The sequence below is a fragment of the Eurosta solidaginis genome, chromosome 3, assembly GCF_040869045.1.
Source record: "Eurosta solidaginis isolate ZX-2024a chromosome 3, ASM4086904v1, whole genome shotgun sequence".
NCBI lineage: Eukaryota > Metazoa > Arthropoda > Insecta > Diptera > Tephritidae > Eurosta > Eurosta solidaginis.
Genome location: NC_090321.1, coordinates 285,384,062 through 285,410,308, shown reverse-complemented (window position 1 = coordinate 285,410,308; position 26,247 = coordinate 285,384,062). Strand labels below are relative to the sequence as shown.

The window sequence follows — 26,247 nt, the reverse complement described above, 5'->3', positions numbered from 1 at the left end:
ATGTTCTTCCAACTTTTTATCCGAATCCGAGCTTTCAGGCCAAGCTGTTCGGTAATAGAACCGACTCGAATATTAAGTATATAAAACAAATAGTAGGTTCGTGTATTTGTAGCTACGCTACTTACTCGCATTTAGGAGAGCTAGACGGCTGAACACAAAACCCAACTACTCAACTCAAATCTATTGACATTCGCACATAGCGTAGATATGTACTTTTAACCATATGTATATATGTACATTTCATTGCCCCATTGCCCCTCCATCTTGTCGACGATCAACGACGTTCCTCGATTACGTTTGCTATTTGCAAATATTTCCTCTTTTTCAAGAATATTGGAGAGGGCGGGTGAGGGTTTGCGGTATGTCTTGGCATGTCAAGAAAGTGGGAGAGTTGTGTCGGTTATATCAGTGGCCACAATTTGATTCATTCGCTTTGCTCATAGAAATCAAACCGAAATGGCGAGGTGAATTAGTTTTTTCAGTTTCAATCCAACTGAGCACATTCGCAGTTATAATCACAGCCGTTTGGTCATTGCCGTCGTCATCACTTTGGCTATTACGACTTCGTTTTGCAATTGGAATTTTTCCACAAACGAACGTATTTTGGTCTAATTCTGATTATTCGATTTGTGTGCAATAAATAATATTTTTTATTGATTAATTCATTAAAGTTGTTCTGTACACCAAAAATACACGCATGCATATGCATGAATATATGTGCTAAAACTACTTCATAATTGTTAAATCTTTTGGTTACTCAGACGCGTACCACCTACTTACATATGTACCTATAAAGTATTGAAAAAACAGAAACAGTCGAATCGATTTTATTTCAAGGTGTATTGCTGTATCACCAGCGAATGCGGATATTCATGTGAAGGAAGTGGAAACAATAATAAAAAAATTATAATTCGATAAAAAAACGAAGGATCCTGTAAAAGTTGTATAAAATTGAGAAAAAATAACGAAAACAGTGACAAAAAAGTAAATAGCGCCAAAGTATTCGTGCGTTAAGTGGTGTGAAAGGCAAAAAGTAGGTGGGAGCCAGCAATATACGTTTATACACCTCCAAATGTTGGGAAGAAGAAGAAGTAGGAGCAGAAGCAATTTGCTCTTGTAGCGGCGAATATTCCCCAAAGAATTGTCGATGTGTTTTCATACTGCTCTCATTTCTTTCTATGTAGATAGTGGTGTGGTGAATTCGTTGGTTACTGAAATGGTGATTAAGCAAAATAAAAAAATTAAAATATCAGCTGAACAATAAAACGCCAATCAGGTTGATAAAAAAAAAAAAACGACCGGCAGTAGGAGAGGAATAAATATAAAAGTGCGAGTATCTTTTATGGGGTAGGCCCTGCTTTTCACTGCTATATGCATATTAGGGTGGTCCTTATATATATCATATTACCGATTACCAAACGTATAAATTTTGGTACCGATTGGAGATCAAGCCCCGGTTTTTCAGTACAAGTTGAACTCAATTTGTCAGTTAAACTACGTTTAAACTTCTGTTCTGCAGTTTTTCAGTCGGGTAGACTATACATTAAGGGACCAGGGGGAGGGGGTTGGGACTGGTGGGAGGGGGTGGGGGTGACTCCCCTTTCAGAAAACACCACCCCCACCCACAGGAGGCTTATAGTTTCTGCACAATTTAATATTCAAGTTATCAAAAAGAATGGAAGAAAACGCAGTGAATTGAGCAAATATGGTGCTACCAGACTTCAAAATATGTATAAACAAAAACGACTCAATCTATTTTAATCGCGCCATTTTTTATTCCAGATTTTCTATTTTTTTTTTTTGAAGAAGTAAACGTAATTTAATTTAAAAAATCGCGATTATTAATTACAAATTTTATTTTTTTAAAGAAACAAAAATAATTTATTAAAAACAAAATAAAAGGCGCCGCTTGCGAAAATTTAAAATTTTTTTTTATAAAATATGCGTAAATAATTTAAAAATATAAAAAGCGCCGTAGACGAAAATTTGGAATAAAAAATCGCGCGATGTTTTGTTCCAAATTTTAAATTATTAATAAAATATACTTAAATAATTGAAAAAAATAAAATGCGCGGCAGGGGAAAATTTGGAATAAAAAATCACGCGATTTTTATTCCAAATTTTCTATTTTTTCGTGAAATAAATATTCTGAGTTCAATGAAAAAGGTCCGTTTTCCTCGTTGATACTATTGAAAACATTTTTCATTCGTTGGTAGAATTTAAAGCATCTGGTAGCACCAAGCAAGAAGTGAATTCGATAAAATGGCTGTATGCTTGTGTTTGCGGAAAGTAAACAAATAAATTATTAAATTTTACAACAATACGTAAATTTAAACAAAAGAAAATAGTTGTTTGCGGTTTTATAAACATTATAGAGTGTACTTATGTATAAAATTCTTGTGAATGTGTTCGTATGTAGATAAAAAGTGATAGTTATACTATGGTAACTTTAACAACTAATTACTAGTAAATTTTTAATAACAATTAAAAATTACTCACTGATTCTCGTTGGGGAACTCCCTGAGAACCTATGTGCAAAATTGCAAAGGTCAAACCCCTTTGGTTTACGAATAAAACCAGTTGGTTCCTTAATGTAAGCCAACCCTTTCAGTCTAGTTAACCTCAGTTATTTGCGTTCATTCGAAATGGCGTCGAATATACCCAACAAGCATTTGGGGTTGAGTACCACTAGAGCTCATGTTGATAACTAAGCATACTTCTAAAATCTCAAGAGCTGTTTCGAAACAGTGGCTCAACTCGAGAATCATAGCGTACTCAGCAAAAGAGGGAATTTTTTATAAAGCAAAAATGCTATCACTTAAGTTGAAAAAATTTAATTAACAACTTGTGGTTCTCTAACTGGACTCAAGTGTAAAATTCCTACTACAGTATTTTCACGACAATTGTCTTGGCCGGGCCACAGCTCAGGAATGGTGCCGGTCAAGAAATAGGACGGTAAAACAAGAAAGGTTTGAATTAGTATTTTTAATTTGAATATAAATATCTTTATTTGAAATAAAGGTTAATTACAGTAATTAATACATATATTTGTAGGTTACCTTTTTGATGATTCTGGAATCGGCGGTGGGATACGTCCGTACACGTTGATGTAAAAATCCAAGAAGCACAATATGTAACAGAATAACATAACTGGCACGCTTGCCAGTCGAACTGTTTATTTATTCCTGCAATGTTTATTTGCATGGTTAGCAAAAACGGGTCGACTGGCTCTGTTAAAAAATATAAAGCAAATGCGAGGGCGACCCAATATGTTTTAGAGTTTGGGCTGTTGGTCTAAACATTAACTTATATTAATTATAATAATTATATTAATTATTATATATAATTTCTTTTGATTAATTACGCTTCATTACTGCTATCAATCAGGTGTTTATTTCTCACAATAAATAGCAGTTGGTTTTGATGGTACCACCTTCGAGATTTTTTTCAACTCAACTCGATATCCAATATACGATAATAATTGGAAAAATTTGTTTAATATTCATTTGAGAACTGTACTTTTCTCAAAATCTCTCGAAAGTTGGATAAAGCCGCAGTTAAGTTGCAGTTACCCACGAACGTACGTACAAAAAACGTGTCAGCTGACACGACCTATCTTATGAATGTGCAATGTAAACGAAAACTCACCGACGTTAAACGCACCTACGTACGTAGCCCGGAATGTAGAAATCAAACCAATTTTGATTTTTTCCATAAGAACGTGTCAGCTGATCGCCCTCTCACTAGACAGAGTTGCCTACTAAACTTTTGCGCGCTAATTTTTACCGTCTGCAGTTTTATGCAAAAACACCTAATTAAAGTTTGTAATATTGTGGAAATAATTCGAAGTGCAGATTATAAATATGTAATCTATTTATACTTATTTGATAAATATTAATTGCTGCCTTTTACAACATCTGAAATTAAAATAGAAAAAGTTGATGGTTCCATATGCATGCATTCAAACTGGTCGATGGCAACATTTTTTTCGTTGCCACTGCGGGCATAAATTTCGCTTAAATGTGTGTGCGTACGGCATACGTGTACGTACGTTACACACGTCGGTGGGTAACTACAGCTTAATAATTGGAAAATATTAATGACGTTGGAGATCAACTCGAAAGCTCTTAATTTTACAAAATTTCTCAAAGGTTGCTAGTAATTGGATAATAAAGTTGGATATCTACTCGAGAACTATCTGGTTTAAAAATAATTAAATAATGAGGTTGGATATCACCTCGGGAACTAGATATATATTCCGCTGGAGACATTTTTTTCCATGTTTGTTGGGTAAACAAAATCCAGTTGTTGCAGTATCTACAAATTATCTAGATAATAAGAAACCAATTTTGCCGCACAAAAGGCCAACCCCAAAGGCGGCCTCGACTGTGACTGAAAAACTGCTGAGTAGTTTAAGTGGAGTTTAAATTTGACTAGAGTTTAAGATTAGCTTAACCAACTACTAAAAACCGAGCCTAAGTAAAAATTTGTTGTCCTCTAACGTCCATTATCCTAGAAAACAAAAAAAAATTATTTAAATGTTTTGAGTAACATTTTACTGAGGTGGCACATTTTATATTTTGGTCCGATTTAGCTAACCAAACAAGCACGTGTAAAGGGTTCCATTTCGTTTTATTTGCATCTTTTTTGTTTTAATTTGTCCATTTCGCGTATTTTCGATTTGTTCGAGCTGTCAAAGCTTCCATTATTTATGTTTCTGAGGAAAATATAGACATGAGTAATCGTCAAAATTATACCTGTCCTCTTAGGCTAAGGAAAATTCAAACGTTCATATTTACCAGGATAGTGTCAGAATTTCCCGTCGGGCCGTCAAAATTATTATACAAAAAATTTGGCACAGGGCCTCCATAGATTAATCTTAATTTTGACCACGGTGTGCCACCCTTTTACCGTCTCCAATATCGGGACTTACATTTACGGATGTTTGAAGGACCACCCTAATAAATAAACATAAGGGTGCTTCCTCCCGCCAGTATTATAATGTTTTAAAACTTCTGACAATATTAAGCCTTTAGTTCCTAAGCTGTACAGATTTAAAACATGGTCATCTGCCGTTCAGGTTCCAAGCTACCAGCATGCCACCTGACCGAAGAACACGAAACCAAATAGTTCACGTTGTAGCTGTTGCTTTAACTAAAAAATGCCTGAAAGCGTAGAGAGAGTTACGAATATACGCTTGTGTTTTATTTCCACGTCGAAGGCATGTACATATAGCACCAGCGTCGAGGATGCGTGGTATTGTCCCATTTTTGTGGTGTTGACACCTTTACACCAATACCAAGGTCGGTGTCAACTCAGTGAGTAATAACACCAAGCGAATTTTTGATGCTGCTTAGCAGTGAGTCAAATAATTTTTGTGTGTAAAAAATTCGGTGTTATTGGCGCTGCTGTCGACACTGAGTTGATGACGGCAGTGCTGGGAATTCAGCATGTGAGCATGTGTTGTTGTCGTTGTTATATTAACGATAAAGACACTCCCCGAAGGCTTTGGGAGTGTTATCGATGTTGATGGTCCTTTGCCAAATATAGATCCGGTACGTTCCGGTAACACAGCACCATTAAGGTACTAGCCCGACCATCTCGGGAACGATTTATATGACCACATTACACCTTCTAGCCCATCGCGCCCTCCCAACCCCCTAGTTCCAAGAGGATAGGTGAGGTTGACAATTGGGTTTGGAGAAGCTATGTATTGCGCTAGCAACCTGAAAGGGCTGCGCTACATAAACCCCTGTAATCCGGTATTTTAGTCGCCTCTTACGACAGGCATACCTACCGCGGGTATATTCTAAGCCCCCTAATCCGCTGGGGGAGCATGTGAAAGCAAAAACCGCCTGAGTTCTATGTTATTGATTTCTACGTTGTTACTAGACGCTCCTTAGGCACAGTTAATTATGAGTAATAACGGCATAGAGCTGTTAACATAGGCCCCTATTATGAGGCAAATTCGACCATAGACTGTGGTTGAAAGAGCTGATCGAACGAATTTTAATTCGGTATTATGCCGCTCAATAAATGAAGAGCGATGTTCGATAGTTCGATAAATTCAACCATTCAGAATAGCACATTCCCATAAGCTTTTAAATAAAATATAAATAAATAAATAAATAAATGATTTATTTAGTACAAAAAAGTAAATCGAAGTATGACTGCAACGGAGTTGTGGTTTGATGATTCGTCAGTTGAAGAGTAAAAGGTTGAAATGAATTTACCGTATTTGTACATAGCCTAGACGAGTTCAATTTGTTATAGTTATACATTTTGTTTATACTGGTTATCCAGTGCAATGCACAAGAGCCAAGTCTTTTCAAAATTTCAAAATTTGTATGAGAATTTCTTTAAAATACTGAAAATGGTAAAGTGTTGATTAAGCATGTAGAAAGTTCAATGGAAACCAAGTCTAAACTGCGTAGTTGTTTCATAAAATATAATCTGTGAGATGTGCATTTACTCTTCATGGATTGAAGCAAGTCTTTCAAATTTTTGGTGAACTGCAGAAGATCTTAGCGGCATTTTTCAAGTAACTTACAGGTATGTGAAGGTAAGTGATTTCAAATATGTATTATGAAAACTGAAAAATAGGAATTGTAAATTAGATACATATGTATACATTGTAACGAATTTACTTGCAAATCCTCTTATTTGCAATCCTCTGCTAAGTTCGAATCACTAAACTGTTGAATAAATAACTCAAATTTGTAATAATGCAAAATGGCCTTTATTAAAGTACTTCACAATAACACTCAAACTGTGCAACGAATATCTTGATTAATAACCAAACTGGTTGATAGCTCAAATGAAACTCTACTATTCAAAATAATACTGCTCTTGCTCGCTAGATAGCGTCGTAGTCGAAACTGCTTGACAACTCAAATCAAACTGAATTCCAGCGCCTCTACAATTGTCGCCATTTATACTCTTTGATTTCAACCTTCGCATCTTCTAGGCGCTTCCAGAATCTACTAGTCCAGCAGCTCTCAAACTCCTCAGCTATAACTACAATTGCATAATTTTATAGTTTTTCTCATTGCATACTTATAGGAGTATCTCAGATATATGCATGTGTTTGTGCATTGACTCTCCGCTGGTCGTATACGTACATACATGGTACATATATGTAGACGGAGTATTGTTTCGTTTATGTAGATACATAATGATTGCATTATTGATGTGAATTCACGTCACTGCTTAGCATCGGCTTAGAGATGGCAGCACTCCTTAGTTTTGCTAATATTCGTAACAATATTAATGCAACTCACTGAAACATGCCTTGTAGCCATGGAGCCCTCGTCAATAAAATAATTTTCCATGTGATTCATGTGAGGTTTTTCAACTTACAAACTATTGAGGCATTTGTCACTTTTCGTGAGCTGCTCCCAAATTCCAACCTTCGCTAAGGGTTAGACTCTATCGCCAAAAATATCTTATACTGTATCAATTGCCCAGAACAGCATGAGCATTTATCATCATATGGTCACCAGGAATAACAGCATAACTCTTATACTTTTATATAGGGCTTAAGCGGTTATTCCATATGCCCATATGATACTACATGTTGAATACTTTTCAGACGGTTTTAGAGATTTTTGGCGATGGAGCTTAAGCGTTAGCAAAGGTTGAAATTTTGGGGCTGTCTATTAAACTAATGCTTGGTTTTCATTAGGTTTTAATATTAATTTGCTATGTCGGTGAGCAATGTAATTGTCACGCATTTGACGTTGTATGACCAGCCGATTTCATGATAGGGCCAAGTCTGTGGTCTGACCTATCATAAGAATCTATGCATGCTTAGATATATGTATGCAGGTTAGGCTAACATCGAGTTTCCCTTCCTTGAGTGCTGATAGTTTTGGATTATTCATAGGTGTTTACATATGTACATACATTAGCTTAACTCTGATGAGACAAATTCTCCTCTTAAAAAGTATGACAAAGTAAAGTAGTTTTCAAAACGATTTAAAGGTAGGTAAATGTCGTTGGATTGATTGGTTACACTGTGCAAAAATTTGGGCCTAAATTCCTAGGGGAGAAATATTTTCTACTCTAATAAGATACCTTAACCCAAAATGGTCTTCAATTTTTAGTCAAATGTCTTTGCTGTGGTCGAATTTAATTTGTAATATTTTACCAAGTTGATTCTTGAATAAGTGAACAAAAGGGTCAAAATCCACTTAGCGTAAAACACCTACATATGACCCAAAGTTTTAGAAAGTTAAATTTTACGAGGAATATTTTTGTGAAATATTTTAACCACTCAGCTCTCCTCATTTCGACAGTACGAATAAAATATTTTAGAAAAATATTCGTAGCAAAATTACATTAAGGCGAAATTTGCTTAGAACTCTCAATGCGTTGCGTAAACCACGTTTACACATGGGCAAATTTTATCTGAGGGCTTCTCTAGTGAAATTTTCTGACAAAAAGTCTTCATTGAAAACAATCTTAGCTCTGGCCTTGCTCGACACTCTTTACAGATATCTCCAAACGGGATCAAAATATATAGATATGTGATGTTACAATTTCAAAGGGTTAACCTGAAAAAAATGTTTATATGATTCGTAATAACCCCCCTAATGTACATGCATACATATGCAATTCTCAATAAATTCTCCTGCTATGGCTATTGATGCCTAGATGAGTACAAGTAATTTTGAAACTCATTCAAACTTGGATAAAATCGGACACAATAACCAGCTACTACTACATAAACATAACGAAATCCAATGAATATAACCCAATAAACATATTTTCTCAATATAAATTTGAGATGCATTTGTGAACTATTAAAATGTGTTTTTCAGGTGTTTCGTTTATAATAATAAACAACGCCATGAATTTATGAGAGAGTTAAAGTTTTTTTCAAACTTTCGAGAAAAACTTTTCTTTTGTTTTGGGAATGAAAATATAAACATGTATGTGTTTAAGCCTGCAACAATTATGAAAATTTATAAATGTTGCGTTGTAATATGTACATGAGAGCGTATCGAAGAAAATCGTTTGCCGTACATCATAGGAAAACGTCTCTTCTTACTGGTTGCCCTAGAAGTCGTCTATTGATGTTTTCGACAAACCTTCATAATTAACTACTTAAGTTCAATGAATCGAAATTATTTAATTACACAATATGCAAAAAGATTGGATTACAATACTCTAAGGTCCGGTTTTTTAGTGCGAGTTCAAACTCCAGTTAAAGTTGACTAGAGTTCAATGCTGCCACTTCGGCAGCTTAAGCTGAGATGAGCAGTAAAATTGTATGGCATCGAACAAAGTGGCAAGTTTAAACTCTAGTCAACGTTAACTTTAGTTTAAATTCGCACTGAAAAACCGGTCTTAAAAACGGAGTACAAAGACTTTGGTTTTTATGAGAAATTGAATTTTCTTATATACTGTAACGAATTTACTGCAATTCCCCTTATTTGCAATCTTCTGCCAACGTTCGTATTGCTAAACTGTTGAATAAATAACTCCAATATTGAATAATGGAAAAATGGCCTTTATTAAAGTACTTCACAATAACATTTATACTTTGCAACGAAGAGCTTGCTTAATAACCAAACTGATTGATAGCTCAAATGAAACTGACTTCTCGCCTCCACTGTTGTCGCCTTTTTATACTGTCTGATTTCCTCGTTGCATATTTCTAGGCTTTTCTAAATCCAGAACTTACTAGTTAGTTATCAGCTACAAAATCACCAGCCACAACTATGTTTATTGCTTCTCATAATACTTGCACAAATTATTGCCCTCTCTTGTGAGCACCTTAGATAAGATATATGCATGTGTTTGTGCGTTGCTTCTCCGCTGCTCGTATGGACATGTGTGTAGACATAATGATTGAATTATTGATGTGCATACAAATCACTGTTTAGCATCTTAAGCATTTTAATTATATTTTCTTAAATACATATGTATGTACTCGAAATTAAAATTTCGCACTTCAGCCATCTACAATCTGATGTCATACTTTAGAATCGAACGAAGATTGGAAAATACGACGCCCCATATATTGTGAAACAATCTAATAAATAAATCATGAAACGCCCGGAGAACTATACAATTTTTTAATACACTCCAATGTAAATACAAAAGAAAAAGATGCTAAAATAAGCGATTTACTGGAAGCGGCAACAACAACTCAACTCCCAACAACTTCTATAAAAATAATAAAGTTGACTACAAGTGGGCTCATTGACCATTGCTGCCTCGCCGTATTGCATACTTAACTTATGCCAAGAAATATTTTGAGTAAATGTAACATGAGACCAGTTGTTGTTGCGCATGCGCGACTCATTCCTGTAAGATTATACAAGAGAATATTGGTAACTATAGAAGGGCAGAACATTTTTATACTCAGTTGAGCAGAGCTCACAGAGTATATTAACTTTGATTGGATAACGGTTGGTTGTACAGGTATAAAGGAATCGAGATAGATATAGACTTTCATATATCAAAATCATCAGTATCGAAAAAAAATTCGATTGAGCCATGTCCGTCCGTCTGTCCGTTAACACGATAACTTGAGTAAATTTTGAGGTATCTTGATGAAATTTGGTATGTAGGTTCCTGGGCGCTCATCTCAGATCGCTATTTAAAATAAACGATATCGGACAATAACCACGCCCACTTTTTCGATATCGAAAATTTCGAAAAATCGAAAAAGTGCGATAATTCATTACCAAATATGGATTAAGCGATGAAACTTGGCAGGTGAGTTGAAATTATGACGCAGAATAGAAAACTAGTAAAATTTTGGACAATGGGCGTGGCACCGCCCACTTTTAAAAGAAGGTAATTTAGAAGTTTTGCAAGCTGTAATTTGGCAGTCGTTGAAGATATCATGATGAAATTTGGCAGGAACGTTACTCTTATTACTATATGTCTGCTTAATAAAAATTAGCAAAATCGGAGAACGACCACGCCCACTTTTTAAAATTTTTTTTTTTTAAATTCAAATTTTAAAAGAAAAGTTAATATCTTTACAGTATATAAGTAAATTATGTCAACATTCAACTCCAGTAATGATATGGTGCAACAAAATATAAAAATAAAAGAAAATTTCAAAATGGGCGTGGCCCGCCCTTTTTCATTTAATTTGTCTAGGATAATTTTAATGCCATAAGTCGAACAAAAATTTACCAATCTTTGTGAAATTTGGTAGAGGCTTAGATTCTAGGACGATAACTGTTTTCTGTGAAAAAGGGCGAAATCGGTTGAAGCCACGCCCAGTTTTTATACACAGTCGACCGTCTGTCCTTCCGCTCGGCCGTTAACAAGATAACTTGAGCAAAAATCGATATATCTTTACTAAACTCAGTTCACGTACTTATCTGAACTCACTTTATATTGGTGTAAAAAATGGCCGAAATCCGACTATGACCACGCCCACTTTTTCGATATCGAAAATTACGAAAAATGAAAAAATGCCATAATTATATACCAAATACGAAAAAAGGGATGAAACATGGTAATTTTATTGGTCTATTGACGCAAATTATAACTTAAAAAAAAAACTTGGTAAAATGGGTGTGACACCTACCATATTAATTAGAAGAAAATGAAAAAGTTTTATAGGGCGAAATCAAAAGCCCTTGGAATCTTGGAAGGAATACTGTTCGTGGTATTACATATATAAATAAATTAGCGGTACCAGACAGATGATGTTCTGGATCACCCTGGTCCACCTTTATGGCGATATTTCTACCTATAGAACTAAGGCCCACGCCCTTTTAAAATAATCATTAACACCTTTCATTTGATACCCATATCGTACAAACAAATTCCAGAGTCAGGCCTGGTCCACCTTTATGGCGAGATCCCTAAATGGCGTCCATCTATAGAACTATGGTCCACTTCCTCTTAAAATACTCTTTAATACCTTCCATTTGATACACATGTCATACAAACACATTCCAGGGTTACCCTAGGTTCTTTTTACAACATGGTGATTTTCCCTTACTTTGTCTCCACAGCTCTCAACTGAGTATGTAATGTTCGGTTACACCCGAACTTAGCCTTCCTTACTTGTTTTTCTCGTTTTCTGCACATGGCGATTTCTTTAGTTGATCGCTGTTTTAATCTAGGTGTGCGATGTGAATCTTGTATAGCCAGATGTAATGTGCCTACCTATAGCTTTGTAGATCTCACATATAAAGATGCAGGAGGCTTATACGCGTTCAAATCTGTATTTCTTTTTTTCTTTCTAAAGGCACGCATTATAAATACATTCGGGGTGAACACGTCGTCCTATTTTTATGAAACTACACCGACCGGTTGCATCCCTGTAGTGGCCCTGCATAAGATGCAAGGATCCTTATAGTTAAAACTTAATATTTTGCATTCTTTCGCTCTGGTTATTTTAAATGTACAATATATTTATAAAAAGTGAAAATAAATGATTAGGCCCGATTTTTCAGAGTGAGTTAAAATTCCTGTTAAAGTTAACTAGAGTTTAACCCTGCCAGTTCGGCCGCTAAAGTGGAGTGGTGCAGCATATTTTTATGTTATCGTACAAAGTGGCCAGGTCAAAATCCAGTCAACTTAAACAGGAATTTAAACTCACCGGGAAAAATCGGGATGTACAAAGGTTTTCTCAGAAAGCACTGCTACTAGTTGCCTTTTAAAGGTCATTTCATGCAAACATTCTGATTTCGTATCCAAAAAATTACTCCGCCAGGGAGATAAAAGGTTCAAATATCACCAAGCGCAATTGCACTGCGATTGAATAAAAAAAAAAATACAAGGCGCAATATACTTACAAGTAGATTGACACCGAGCTTCTCCCATTTCCGTCGTGCTATTTTTCCTACAAATTGCATCAATATCCTTTAACGGGAGTCCAAGCAAACTTGCAGTTGCAATAGGATTGGATGATAGAGGCATTCGTTCGTCATTACAATTGTGAAGATGCTTGGTCTCATGTGGAGACATGTTACATGCGAGACATAAATTGGGTATGTCGGGGTTGATTCTGGATAAGTAAGAGTGACGCGCTTCTTCCTGGGGAGATAGCTTTCCTCAGCTATGATTTTCATTTGGCATTTAGAACGGGGTTCACCAGGCAATTATCGGCATAAACCTGTGGCGACTGTGGTATCATGGTACTCGTGGTTGTTTTCGAATTTGGGTATTAGATAAAAAAAAAATGATTTACATTTTTTCGTTCTTCATAGAAAAATCTGCACCAGAACCAGAATTTATATGTGATATTTTTGAGCTTGGTAGTGCCACTTGAAAGACTGAGACTAGAAAAAATCGTTTATTTCACATATAAATTATCTACAATTATTAATGATGGTGTGGTGGTAGCGTGTTCCTCCTACCACACCGAAGATTCTGTGTTCACGCCCCGGGCAAAGCAACATAAAAAATTTTAGAAACAAGTTTTTTCTATTAGAAGCAAATTTTTCGAAGCGGGGTCGCCCCTCTACAGTGTTTGGCAAGCACTCCGAGTGTACTTCTGCCATGAAAAGCTTTCAGTGAAAACTCATCAACCCTGCAGATGGTGTTCTGAGTCGGCATAAAACAAGTATGTCCCGTCTCGCCAATTTGTAGGAAAATTTAAAACAAAGGAGCACGACGCAAATGGGAATTAAAGCACTGCAGACATTTGAGTTAATAATTTTGCTTTTAGGATTTATATTTACATTTCTTTGATATAACCTCAATTTGCAAAAGATGAGGTTATTTGTATGTACTTAGTAGAGATATACGCCGCCGATTAGGGTCGTTTTTCGCACGCCGCCGCCGAATGTCAAAAATATCGGCGCGCCGGCGGCGGCGTCCGGCGCGGTACTATATTTTCTACTCGTTTAAGACTGTTTAGGCCATTTATTGTAAGTCGAAAATTGGTCGGATATGGTCGAAAGTGGTATCAACGGATGCGCATCACTGTCAGTTATTGCGAAATTTATTTCTTTCTAACAGTTCAAAAGTTATTTAAAAAAACAATTCACCAAGTTATTACAACAAAACACTAAAAGAAACGTTATATAATAAATTTATATAATCACTTTGCATATTTTTTCCAAAAAAAAAAAAATTACCCAAGGCGTTTCAAATTGTTTTCAAGTTGTTAACAAAAGCAAAAAAAGTGCCGATTTTTTTTAAAAATTTTATATTGCGATTGGCTGAAAAAATAAGCGAAATCAGTGATGCAAAATCCTTTAGTAGGTTCTAGAGGCATAAACACTCCTTTGAAATGTTATACTTAAGTTGAGAATATATGTACGTATGAGAAGGGTTTGAAAAATCACTTGGGCTTACATTCAAACATCTGTTGTTTATTTGCGAAACTATACAATAGCGTCTAAAATGTTAATTTTAATTTTAACTCTTCATCCTTCAACACCCAAGTCTCCCGGTTTGACATAAAGTTGGCGGCCCTATTCAAAACTATTCCCTTGGAGTTATTTACATTGATTATAGTTTATCAACCAAGTTTAAATATCATCTACACGTTACGGCTCCTTTTACAAATGTGAATACGTAGGCACATATATGTATTTACCAGGCGAGGCTTTGTCCTTCGCAAGAACACTCAAAGCGGTGAAGCAAAAGCTTTCCCAAGACAGTGGAAAAGATGACCGTGTGTGCTACTACCCTAACGAAGTGGACAGTCGAACTAGTCTGAAAACTGAAGCTACGCGGTCATCCATAATCAGCTCTTATATCATTAGGCCGGAAAACAGCAGTAAACATCATTCAACTTAAACTCGGTCGACTTTCATTCTAAAATATCGTTTTGATTTAACGAAGACTATTGAAATCAATGTTGTGAACACAAACGTCTGCAAACTTTTGTCTACATTTTAAAAATTTTATCCAGGGTCCTTGTAAAATTTTAATTATGTAGATGCGCCTAGGATTATACGATTTTCACCCATTACGCAAAGACATCCACTTATACTGCTTATGATTTCGAGGGCGGCATCCATGGCCGAATAGTCACTCCCTAACGTTTCAAGGTGTTTCTCTGGTGTAGCTCGGCAGCATAGCGCGACAAAAGCATTCGTTGGAAAGTCTTCGGAGCTACACCTAGAGCTTCTAGGAAGTTCGAAGTCGCAGTCCTATAGCTTCTGTGCTGGCATATGGTGTGAGGATCAGAAGGCCTGGTAGCGATTGGTGGTCGGGATTGCTACTGTTCGCACATCGGGAATTGTAGCTCTTAAAAACAGCCGAAAAATCTGGAGGCGCCCTGTGCCACGAGTTTCATGAGTATTAATAGACCATTAATAGCAACCGTAAGTCAACTTTGTGCGTGGCCGCCAAGGAGCCACAAATGATTTAAAGAATTTGTGTTCGCGACGATTATTAGGAGTTAACCCTAGGTGAAACTACGCTTTGCACGGGATATGCAGACAAAAGTGTGGCTATTTTATGAATCTCTATTTCTTTTCAGCAGACGCAGCAGTACCAATTCCAAAGACCGGGGCTAGGTTCGAAGCCTCTCTGGAGCAAGTGAACGAGGGACAATCCCTCCGCAAGGAGCTACTCCTGAAAATGTTTGAACAGTCTGCGAGATCTTGAGGCAAAACCCTCGGATCTTTCCGAAATGGCCAACACGTTGATTTCCTTAAATACATACAAGCAAACCCTTTCATAAATACTATTTTTTTTAAATCGCAAAATCAAGCTTTTTAAAGTAAGAACACCGGCGTACGCCGGCGCGCCGCACACGCCGCCGCCGCCGGGATATAATAGAGCCTGCGCCGGCGCCGCCGATTAAGTGATCGGCGTAAACCTCTAGGACTTAGGTATAATGTACAAGTAGGGGGGGTAAAAGTTTTAAGCAATATTTATACCATTCATAAAAATGAACTGGTATATTAATTTCGTCACGAAACCCAAAATTGTAAGTCCTTAAAGGAAAATAGATAGACCAACCATTAAGTATACCGAAATAATCGGGAGAAAGAGCTGAGTTGATTTAGCCATGTCTGTCCGTCTGTCTGTTTGTATGCAAACTAGTCCCTCAACAATTATTCAGATATCTTGATAAAATTTGGTGAGCGCGTGTATTTGGGTGTCCGATTAGACGTTTGTCGGAACCGGCCGGATCGGACCACTATAGCATATATCCTCCATACAGCCGATTTTTCAGAAAACCATATACCCACCATATACTTTCATACTTTCGTATATTGCACATATTGTTGTCTGAAAAAATTGATGAGATCGGTCGTATATATAGTATATATCCCCCACAACCGATTGTTCAGATAAGACACTTTTCGTAATTACTGCCATATTTTAAGGGCTAGAAGCTTCAAATTTCACCGAATGCTTACGTATATAGCATATATTGTTGTCTGAAAAAATCATAGAGGGTGGTATATATATTATATACCCCATATAAACTGTCATTTTTGCCCCTTTTCTACGGCGAGAAGCTTCAAAATTCATAAAATTTCATCAAATAGTTACGTTTACGTCATATATTTTTGGTTCGTAGTCATAGGTTTTACATGCAGACCACAAAAAACGTGAAGCTTTGCATCCTCACACAAAGTACCTACCTATTTTTTATTTTATATTTATCTTAAAAATCGTTTAGGTATGTACATCTGTTCACTATATATTTCTTATCTTATACATCCGATTATTTGGAGATTACGAACGGGATAAGATTATTGTTCAGCCCCATTCATGAAAGGTATGAAGTCTTCGGCACAGCCGAAGACAGTCCCGTCCTTACTTGTTTTAATGAAGCAAAACAATTAATCTAAAAACCCAAACTGAATTTATCTAAATTTCCTTATGCACGTATGTGGGATGCTCAGTTCGTTTAAATGCCTAAGGTTTTCTTGCTTTTTATCATTTATCAAGAGCAGATCTCACAGGTACACACCAGATGATATGCCAACAGCCCTCAAATTGGCTTAAACTGGTACAAATCGGTTATCGAACGCGATACAAACAATTTAATGCGACACAAATTGAAATACTCGCGATTTCTTCAATGGGAGAGGGGCGGTTTTATATGTTCACAGCAAATAGTCAGTGCATCCGCACTAAATGTGCTCGTCAGTTATGATAACATATAGTACAACCATTTCAATTAATGTGCGAAGAAACTCACATTGAGACGTGTTTTTAAAAGCTTTTGAAATGCTTTGACCTCAACCGATGACGTGCCACAGGCTAACAGCAGTAACAACTGCCGTTAGATAGAATTCAAATTTACACTAAATAATAATAACAAATTGTATGAACTCCTCCCCCGCCGTATTTGGTACAAAGCAGGTATTGCAGGCGTAAAATTCTCTTCTGGTGTTACATAGGAATTTTCAGATTTGAAGCTTAGTTAAATTAGGAAACGCACATTTTGCAAACAAATTCATTAGGATCTTTTGCGTTCAAATATTTTTATGGATGGTTGTAGGTGGCCTGACAATTTTGAAAGTGAACTGCGAATGAGAGGTGCAGTGTGGACAACATATTGTAACGAATTTGCTGCAAATCCTCTATTTGCCCTTTTGCTAAGTTCGTATCACTAAACTGTTGAATAAATAACTCCAATATTGAATAATTAAAAATGGCCTTTATTAAAGTACTTCACAATAACACTTATACTTTGCAACGAATAGCTTGCTTAATAATCAAACTGATTGATAGCTCAAATGAAACTCTACTATTCAAAATAATACTGCTATAGCTCGCTAGATAGCGCTTAATCGAAACTGCTTGACAATTCAAATCAAACTGAATTCATTCTTACTCGCCTGCCCCGCTTTTATAGTTTACGCTGCATACTTCTAGGCTCTTCGATTTCCAGAACTTACTAGTTAGTTTCGCTACAAAATCGCCAGCCACAACTACGTGCACAAATTATTGCTCTCTCTTGTGACAACTCAGATAAGATATATGCATGTGTCTGTGCATTGCCGCTCCGCTGCTCGTATATGTACATATGTGTAGACACAATCATTTATTCGTTTTATTTATTCGTAGATACATAATGATTGAATTATTGATGTGAATGTTTGTAGTTTACAGTCTCTCGCGCATACATAGGCGCATAAGTAAATGCATCTGTGTGTGACATCTTTCGGCTGCCTGATATATGTGTATACATGATTTGATTATTGACATAAATACTGCTTATCATGGCTTTAGCATCGCCTTAGTGATGGTATAACTTAGCGATGCTAATATCCGTGACACTGCCCTCCACCTAAGTCTGATCGTCCCGGTCAGACAAATCTCTCGATCTAAACGCTGCCAGCCTTTCTAAATGAACCACTTTCATTTTGGTTCGTGGTTTGCCAATGGTTTGTATACGGTACACTACATCGTTGATCCGTTTTACAACTTTGTATGGGCCTTCCCAATTACACTGCAATTTCGGGGACAAACCTTTTTTACGTTGCGGGTTGTATAACAGCACCAAATCTCCTTCCTGTAAATCTTCTGAATTAATTTCTTTATCATATCTGGCTTTCATCTTGTCACTCATAATCTTTGTTCGTTGCCTTATCAGATCATGTATTTCTCTTAGCTCTTCTTCCAAATCACTAGTGGATTTCCTGACATTTCTCTCCGCATTGGCAACTATCCCAAACTTCAAATCAGCTGGCAGTCTAAGGTCATTACCAAAAATTACTTTTGCCGGGGTTTGGCCCGTTGTCTCATGCACTGCCGATCGGTAAGCCATCAAGAATAATGGTATGCGGGTATCCCATTCTTTATGGTACTTGTCTACTACTTTCCTTAAGTGCTCCTCCAATGTTCTATTGAATCGTTCTCCCATACCATCGGATTGAGGATGCAATGCAGTTGTCCGTGTTTTTCGAATGCTCAATGACTTACACATTTCCTGGAACACAGCTGATTCGAAATTCCTGCCTTGGTCAGAATGTAATTCCATTGGTACACCATACCTTGCAACCCAATTGTTTATAAACACTTCTGCTACCGTTTCCGCTTCTTGATTTGGGATTGGGTATACCTCTGGCCATTTGCTGAAATAATCCATAACTACCAGTACATATTTGTTTCCGCCGTTGCTAGTAGGAAATGGACCGGCGACATCCATAGCGATCTTTTCAAATGGCGCACCTGAGTTATATTGCTTCATCTGGCCATGACTTCGTGTTCTGGGCCCTTTCGCTCTGCTGCAAACCTCGCAGTTCGCAATCCACTCAGTGACCGACTGACGGCAACCAACCCAATAGAATCTCTGTTTAATCTTCTCGAGCGTCTTCGTGATTCCAAGATGACCTACGCTTGGACCATTATGCAGCTCGCTCAGCACGTCAGGAATCCTCTTTCTGGGAAAAACTATCAGTTTATTCTTGTATTTACCATCCTCACTCTCCCATACTCGATGAAGGCAACCTGATATCAATTCTAAACTGTTCCACTGTGCCCAATATGACTTCGCAATGGCACTCTCTGCTGACATCTCTTCTCTGTTTGGTCTTTCATTTCGTTCGAGTCCTTGCATAACACGTGACAGATCTGTATCTTCTAGCTGGCACTTTCTTAGCTGTTCCTTGTTCCATTCATCTGTACATGTTATAGTCATTAGCCTGACATCTATAATGTCTTCTTTAGCCTCGGCTTTTGAACAGTGCTTGCATTCCAAACTACATGGTCTTCGTGACATTGCATCAGCATTTCCATGGGTACTACCTTTTCGATGCTCAATGGAAAAGTCATAGCCTTGGAGTCGCTCGATCCACCGTGCCAATTGTCCTTCCGGATTACGGAACTGCAGAAGCCATTTTAAAGCTGCGTGATCTGTCCTGACACGGAATCGCTGGCCGTAGAGGTATTTGTGAAAATGTTAAATGCACTCTACCAATGCCAACAGCTCTCTCCGCGTAACGCAGTAGTTCCTCTCTGGTTTTCCAATCGAACGGCAGTAATATGCAACTACCTTCTCCTGTCCATCGACCAGTTGTGATAAAACGCCTCCTATAGCATATCCGCTCGCATCTGTATCTAGAATAAATGTTGCTCCTGGAATCGGATATGCCAACATTGGGGCAGTGCACAAACGCTCTTTCAATGTTTGGAAAGCTACTTCTTGCTCCTTCTTCCACTCAAAAGCTTTATTTTTTCTTGTTAGCTCGTGGAGACTATGGGCTACGCTGGCAAAATTTGGTACAAATCGGCGGTAATATGTGCACAGCCCAAGGAAACTTCTCAATTCATGCAGATTCTGTGGTCTTGGCCAATCCTTTACTGCCTCTATCTTTTCATTCGCTGTACGGATACCTTCTGTCGTTACCTTGTGACCCAAATAATTTACTTCCATTTTAAACAGCGCACACTTTTTGGGACTTAACTTCAGACCAGCGCCAGCTATTCTCTGGAAAACTTCATCTAAGTTTTTAAGATGTTCATCAAAGTTCTTGCCCAATACGATGATGTTGTCCAGGTACACCAAGCATGTTTTCCAATGTAGTCCTTTCAATACCTGGTCCATGCGTCTCTCAAAAGTAGCTGGTGCATTACAAAGTCCAAAAGGCATCACTGTAAATTGCCAAAGACCATCACCCACACTGAAGGCTGTTTTCTCTTTATCTTCCTCCTTCACTTCAACTTGCCAGTAGCCGCTTTTCAAATCCAGCGTGGAAAACCATTTCGTACCAGATAGCGAGTCCCGAGTGTCGTCAATTCTTGGCAATGGGTAGCTATCCTTTTTCGTTACGTCATTCAACTTCCGGTAGTCCACGCAAAACCTCATTTTTCCATCCTTCTTCTTTACAAGTACTACCGGTGAGCTCCATGGACTAGCTGATGGTTCGATGACGCCGCTGTCGCTCATTTCTTGTATGATTTGATTTACAACTTCCCGCTTCGCCAGTGGAACACTACGTGGAGCTTGACGGATCGGCCTCGCATCTCCAGTGTCAATTTGATGTTTCACAACATTGGTGCGGCCTGGTTTGGAACTATCCTGGTCAAATATGTTCGCGTACTTTAGGAGCAGTTGTTTTGCCTTACTCTGATATGCTTCCTCTAGCCCCTGTGTCCATGCCGTGATGTCATTTGAAATATCATTATTACTAGCTGAAACGTGTTCCTGGAGCTGCTCACAGTTAATAACTACTTCAGCCTCTTGGCATCTTCCCAAAATAGCTCCTTTAGTCAGTTTGAGTGGTGACTTGAACTCATTGAGTACTCTTACCGGAATACGTCCATCTTGTTTTGTCATAGCCAGGGTTTTTCCTACAAGTATGTTCAGTGCTGATTTGTTTGCTGCTTCGACAACCCACAATTTGTTTGTCCCACAATCTCCATCAACCTTTGCCCAGACGACTGCTTCTGATTTTGGTGGTATTTGCTGACTATCTCCACCAGCACTCGTTTACTGCTGTAGCCTCTCCCGTAGCCGAAATTAAGTGGCACATCCATGTTCTTAAATCGCATCGTCTTGCTTTGCATGTCGATCTTTATACCCTGGTCGATTAAGAAGTCCACTCCAATTATGATTTCATCAACAATCTCTGCCACTATAAAATTGTGTACTGCCGTGACGTTCCCAATTGCGACTTCACATGATACTTCTCCTAGAACCGTGCTGTCTTCTCCAGTGGCTGTACGCAATCTTGCTCCATGCAATGGTCTTATCTTCTTGTTGACTAAATCCGCTCGAATGATGGAATGAGATGCACCCGTATCTACAGTCAGTAAACGTTCCTTTCCATCCACCTGTCCTCCGACAGTAAGATTGTTTGACCTTCTTCCAATTTGTGAGATACAGATTATGGGGCATTCAATTGAGGGAGCCAGCTGTCGCTCCTTGCGGCTGACTCGCTTTAGTTTAACGATTGAGTGGACTTGGAGATTTGCTCATCTCCTTCAGCTCTGCGTTTACGGCCACCCACATTGTTGGAGCTATTGGAACCGGTGCTGCAATGTCGTGCAATATGACCTGGGTTGCCGCACTTGAAACATTTAATCACTCCGGCATTTTTCTGTTGTGATCACTTCAGTGCTTCCAAAATTGTGTCTACCCAATCTGGTCTTTCCACTTCCACACGATCAGGTTTGTATGCTGGTTTACTCAATAGTGAGGCCGTTTCCTGAGTCAATGCATGTGATACCGTTTCAGCAAATGTCAGTTTTGGGTTTGCGTATGTAGCTCGCTTCGTTTCCACGTCTCGTATGCCATTTATAAAACTCTGGATTTTTACCCTCTCGGTGTATTCCACGGATGCGTCCGCATTTGAGAGATGAGCCAACCTTTCAACATCTGAAGCAAACTCCTGCAATGTCTCATTTGCTTTTTGGTAGCGGTTTTGCAACTCAATTTGGAATATCTGTTTTCTATGCTCGCTTCCATAACGTCGTTCAACAGCAGCCATCAATGCTTCATAATTGTTCCGCTCTCCTTCGGGAATCGTCTGTAGGATTTCGGCTGCTGGCCCTTTCAATGCCACGAACAGAGCTGCAACTTTATCTTCAGCATTCCAGTTGTTCGCTGCCGACGTCTTCTCAAATTGGAGCTTAAATACCTGGAATGGAAAAGAACCATCAAACGTTGGGGATTTTACCTTCAGAGAAGACGTTGAAGTGATTGGACGGTTCAATTGTAACTCCTGAATCCGATCTTTCAAAGCATCCATCTCGGCCTCCACTTTATCTTGTCGTTCACTAACAGCCTCCAGCTGCGATGAGAATTTTGTTTCCTGTGCCTCCAGCTTTGTTGAGATACGCTCTTCTTGTGCTTCGAGCTGTAATGTTATGCGTGCCTCTTGTTCTTTTAATTGTTCTGCAATTTGTGACGCCATGTGTGTTTTCTGTTCTTCCAATTGTGTTTCCATCTTGGATGTTATACGGTTCTCCTGGGATTCCAATTGTGATGCCATATATGTTTTCTGTTCTTCCAGTTGAGTTTCCATCTTGGATGTCATATATGTCTTCTGTTCTTCCATCTTTGATGTTAAGCGTGTCTCCTGCGATTTCAGCTGAGATGCCACTGTCGATGTTTGAGCAGTTATTGCAGCCAATATCATGTTCAAGTCTGTGCTGGTAACTGTCTGCGATGTTTCATTTTTCTCTTCAATTTTTGTTGTCTCCTCGCCATCAAGATGAAAGACATACTCTTCCACGTTAATTCCCTCTAATTCCATTGCCTCTCGTAGCCGTGCCTGAAGTTCGAGTTTAACGCCGCTTGTATTCAATCCACGGCTCTCCAACTCCTTCTTTAGTTGCTGAATCTTCAATTCACTGAACTTTGCCATGTCCAAGTTGTATTCCCAATCTTCGGAATTTATTCAACAACTCCTCTTCTGACACCAATTGTAACGAATTTGCTGCAAATCCTCTTATTTGCCCTTTTGCTAAGTTCGTATCACTAAACTGTTGAATAAATAACTCCAATATTGAATAATTAAAAATGGCCTTTATTAAAGTACTTCACAATAACACTTATACTTTGCAACGAATAGCTTGCTTAATAACCAAACTGATTGATAGCTCAAATGAAACTCTACTATTCAAAATAATACTGCTATAGCTCGCTAGATAGCGCTTAATCGAAACTGCTTGACAATTCAAATCAAACTGAATTCCTTCTTACTCGCCTGCCCCGCTTTTATAGTTTACGCTGCATACTTCTAGGCTCTTCGATTTCCAGAACTTACTAGTTAGTTTCGCTACAAAATCGCCAGCCACAACTACGTGCACAAATTATTGCTCTCTATTATGACAACTCAGATAAGATATATGCATGTGTCTGTGCATTGCCGCTCCGCTGCTCGTATACGTACATATGTGTAGACGCAATCATTTATTCGTTTTATTTATTCGTAGATACATAATGATTGAATTATTGATGTGAATGTTTGTAGTTTACAGTCTCTCGCGCATACATAGGCGCATAAGTAAATGCATCTATGTGTGAAATCTTTCGGCTGCCTTATATACCTATGTGTATACATGATTTGATTATTGACGTAAATACTGCTTATCGTGGCCTTAGCATCGCCTTAGTGACTTAGCGATGCTAGTATCCGTGACAATATTATGGTCTATCATGTCAGGTCAAATATAATATTTTTATTATTGATAATATCAATGACAAAAACAATTGTATAAAGCAATATGAGCAGGTATCTCTAATTAAATACACATAATATTCTGATTTCACTTCTCCAGTTTTCAATCAATGTAAATTTCCATCAATCTCAAATTGTATTAAATTTAAGTATTTTTTTTACTTGCCGATCCAACAGATAAATTTGTACACAAGAATGAATATGAAATTGAATATTTTTAAATGCATAATAACCATTATTGTCTATAATGTGTCCAATGGTTTTTAGCATTAAGGTGGTTCAAAATAAATATAAGTATTTTACATTTTATAGTTGAATTGCACGAGAAATATTGTGGAATACGTTCAGCCTTTATCTCTCTTATGAAGGGGTCTTCATTGGTCCTTCTTTTTACCGTAAATAAAATGATGTCTTGCTCGCCAGTGAAGGGATAAAGTGTTAGGAGTGCTCTCGCGCGCAATCATTGTATAAAGAATGCTTAAAGACAGGTAGAATAAAAAAGGAATTTACGCCTTCAAATATGCAACATATTTTTAAGCTTTGTCGTTTCATACTTTATTACTGATTAGAATAAGCACTAAATTTACATAACAGCACTTTTCACTTGAACAGAAAAGGCAAATTAAAGAAAGCATAAAAATTATGGAATTTTTCTAGGCGGCACGTTCCCTTTTTTATTCCCTCCGACCCTCTAGATAACTTAAAATTTTGGTTGAGCTCAAGGCCGGGCTTTCTTAAATAAAACACTTGGATGTGTATTTTATTTTGGTTTTATTTTTCAATATTTCGACCAGAAAAAAGCCTTACGTGGGAGAGGTAACGAGTTATAATATTCTACGGTATTCCTCCTGCAATTTTACATATACACCACAACTGCGTATTTCAACCGGATATTCATTTCAGGTTCAAATTAGCTTGGAAAATTTGAAATTACCGTAGCAATGAAATTGGACAAAAGATGCTAAACTATTTCGTGGTTTTACTACATGATTCTGGATTTTTCATTCTGAGGAACTGTCAAAGGTGCTGTTGCACAGTATAATTGGTAAAAAAGAACGCTCTTATATAAATTTTCGTTAAATGGGTTATCCAATGAAAAAGTCAAATCTTTTCTATTATATTCCTTAGAAAGGGATTATTTAGAGAGTAAATACTCACTTATCAATATCTAACTCACTATGGGTAACAAATATTTATAATCAATCCGAGAAGGAAAAAAACGAAAATAACGCAAAGAAAATCAAGAAAAAGATGATGTTTTAAGAACAGCTATTTTTTATTTCCACTGTTGTTTTGGTTGCCGAAAAAATCTATAGAAAACCAAACCTTTTTATGGTTAAAAAAGAAATAGCTAACGGCTCTAAAGTTTACGAGGGGTGTTCAAAATGTATCGCGAACAAGCTCGGCCATTTTGAATGTTCACTTAATTGGACACCTGCTTTGCTTGCACATGTTTTGGCTCGTCTTCGATTTTTACCTATTAAAAAAATTGATCAAAGAACCTGTAACAAATTTTGTGTGAAAAACGAAATTAAGTGCGCGGGTGCATTCCGAACGTTGACTGTGGCATACGGAGAAGCTGCCTTGGAGCGAAGCAACGTTTATCGGTGGTCCAAAGGTTCTCAGAAGGCCGAGAAGATGTGAATGACAAAGAGCGTGCCGGACGCCCGAGCACTTTAACAACAGACAAAAAAATTGATGAAGTGAAGAAAATGGTATTGGCCAATCGTCGAATCACCGTTAGAGAAGTTGCTGAGGACCTAGACTAATCGATTGGCTCGTGCCATTAGATTTTTACCAATGATTTGAGACGGGTCGCCGCGAAATTCGTACCGAAATTTCTCAATTTCGACACGACGTTTTGGCCAAAAACAACACACTAAGATGCCGCAGCCACCGCATTCCCCAGATCTGGCCCCCTGTGACTTTTTCTTGTTCCCCAAACTGATAAAAAATGATTTTTTGAAGTGCTTCGAAGATTGGGAAAACCGCTGGCACAAGCGTATAATATCTCATGGGGATTACTTTGAAGGGGACAAAATAGATATTCATAAATAAATAAATAATTTTTGTTATTATAAGTTTTAAGCGAATATTTAAATAATTTTCTTGCCAGCTTGAGGTCCAATTTTGTAAATAAAACTTTCAAAAATTGTTGAGTTTTTTCAAAATATTTCGGTTACCTACTGTAACCGTCTTCAGGATTAAATTATTT

General features: G+C 37.5%; 2 protein-coding genes across 4 annotated transcripts in view; both read left to right on the top strand.

Annotated features, from left to right (window-relative positions):
* Positions 1–898: 898 nt before the first annotated feature.
* The window catches only part of LOC137245745 (ATP-dependent DNA helicase PIF1-like), a 39,055-nt gene continuing 13,706 nt past the window's right edge, over positions 899–26,247 (top strand). Inside the window, exon 1 of the mRNA XM_067776892.1 lies at positions 899–1,033. The gene's annotated coding sequence lies outside the window, so the exon portion shown is untranslated. The remainder of the gene's footprint in view (positions 1,034–26,247) is intronic.
* Positions 1,031–26,247, top strand: part of Mef2 (myocyte enhancer factor 2) — a 253,687-nt gene continuing 228,470 nt past the window's right edge. For all 3 annotated transcript variants that reach the window (XM_067776891.1, XM_067776889.1, XM_067776888.1), the window contains exons 1-2: positions 1,031–1,347; positions 6,249–6,562. The gene's annotated coding sequence lies outside the window, so the exon portion shown is untranslated. The remainder of the gene's footprint in view (positions 1,348–6,248; positions 6,563–26,247) is intronic.